Source organism: Castor canadensis, chromosome 9, assembly GCF_047511655.1.
Source record: "Castor canadensis chromosome 9, mCasCan1.hap1v2, whole genome shotgun sequence".
Lineage (NCBI taxonomy): Eukaryota > Metazoa > Chordata > Mammalia > Rodentia > Castoridae > Castor > Castor canadensis.
Genome location: NC_133394.1, coordinates 73,188,780 through 73,190,985, shown reverse-complemented (window position 1 = coordinate 73,190,985; position 2,206 = coordinate 73,188,780). Strand labels below are relative to the sequence as shown.

Genomic DNA, 2,206 nt, shown 5'->3' with positions numbered 1-2,206 from the left:
TTTCTGCTTCCTTCCTCTAGTCACCATCTTGGAATCCTCCTTCAGTTTATGAACTGCTTTAATTTGCTCTTTTCAATAAAATTTCACTTTGATATTTTGCAGCAATTATTTGCATGACTACATAAGTTGATAGCTAAAGATATAGAATTCTTCATTTGTAGAAAAGATCAGTCCAACAGGCTTGATGATGATAATGACTGCTTCTAAGAACATAAAATAGTAGCTGGACCTTATGATATTTCTATATATTCTGGAAATATATTGGCATCCCAGACTGTCACAGATTGATTTAGATCTTTATAGGAAATTTTATAAACTAAAGTGATTAGCTTTTTGGATAATACAGTTCATCAATGGACAGTAGCATAATATTAGGCTAAAATTCCCATGGCATATCTTTACCAAAGATTTTTATCAAAGATAAAATATTGTTTTAAAGTATATCATTAGCATATTTTCCTATGGGTTATTTTATCATGATATTAGAACATGAATGAATGTAAAAGCATTGTTCTAACTTCTAAGAGAATATTTGAAAAAAAAACTCCATTTTCTACTATGCAGTTCTTTTTTTAATGATTACCATAGTGAGTTGTTTTGCTTGACTTTCTACCCCACATAAATGATAAAAGCAGAGGAAGATAGTCTGACAGTGACTGACTATGAATGGACACATCAACCTGAGCAAAAGAAAGTCATCAATTTAGGATTATAAGGACAATAACATAATTTAGTATGGTTTTTTAGCCATTTTAAAGCATGAATTTTGTCCCATACTAAATTTATTATCATTTTTGTCATAAAAATGATTTAATAGGTAATAATGCCTAAAACAGATACTTTTATAAAAAATATACTTCTTTTGAACAACATATCCAATTTTAGTTTTAAAGTAAGCTTCTTGCATATTTGCAAATAATTTTATGTCACTCTCTAATTGAGAATAAATTTTGAGGACAAATAAACTTAATTAAAAATTTTGACTTCAGAAATATAAATGCCTTTTTAAAACTAAATTTAATTGATTTGACCTGACGTGTTGTTTACCTTCTAACTTTCTGAACTATTTTACAATACATTTGGTTAAACTTCTAAGTTTTCCCACCCAGCATAGTGCTTTGCAGGGCTGCCTCCTCAACCCCTCAACAGATTTCTCCTCCTCAAACTGCAGTTAGCTTGCATGTCTGCCAACCCAGTCATGGCCTCCCACAGCCACAGTGTTGTAATTAGTGATTATGAATCAGGTTATGACAGATTTATTCTGTATATCTAATCATTATTCCAAGGATTTGGAAAAGGTTTATTCCCCGTGAACTAACTATGGATAAGACTAAAAGTCTTGTTCTTGATGTGATGGAAATAGGAGGCCATCACATTGGAGCCCTCTGTGTGCTCAAAGATATCCATCTATTCTTTGCTGACCTTTTGGATTACATTAAAGCACTGAATTGAAATAATGATAGATCTGATCCTATGACTGAATTTTTAACAACTGAAGTGCTACTGTAATGATCAGTTAACAGGGAATATAAAAGTAACTGGTGGAGACGATCTCTCAACTTTAACTGGAAAGAAATGTCTTGATTGTTGAAGGTATAATTGACACTGGCAAAATCATGCAAACCTTGCTTTCCTTGGTAAATGAACATAATCCAAAGATCACCAAGTTTGCAAGCTTTCTGGTCAAAAGGAATTCTTGAAGTGTTGGATATAGGCCTGACTTCTGTGTCTTTGAAATTCCTGACAATTTGTTGTTGGATATGCCTTTGACTGTAATGAATACATCAGAGATTTAATCATGTTTGTATCATTATTGCAATGGGAAAAGCCATATACAAAGTCTAAGATGAGAGTTCAAGATGAGTTGGAAATTTTATGTTCTGTACTTTGTCTTAGATGTTTCGAATTCAGCATAAAGCAAGAGGAAGATGAGGTATTCCAAAAGAAGAAAATGGTTTAGGGTTAGGCAATGCCATCTGCATTTGGCACACAGGGCATTGAAAAGCTTTTCTGTTTTATTTCTAGAATACTTTGGGGATGTTGGAATGAAAATAAGTCTTTTGACCTAAGGATTTGGTTTAAAATTCTAATAAATAAACAGCATTATTAGACCCTATTAAAATAAAAGATGAGTTGGAAAACATGAGGAAAGACCCTGTCCTCACTGTTTAACTTACCAGTTGTTCTATCTCTGTGACCATCTGTC

General features: G+C 32.4%; 1 pseudogene; it reads left to right on the top strand.

The window, feature by feature from the left end:
• Positions 1-1,198: 1,198 nt before the first annotated feature.
• Positions 1,199-1,845, top strand: LOC109681611 (hypoxanthine-guanine phosphoribosyltransferase pseudogene; annotated as a pseudogene).
• The last annotated feature ends 361 nt before the right edge of the window (positions 1,846-2,206 follow it).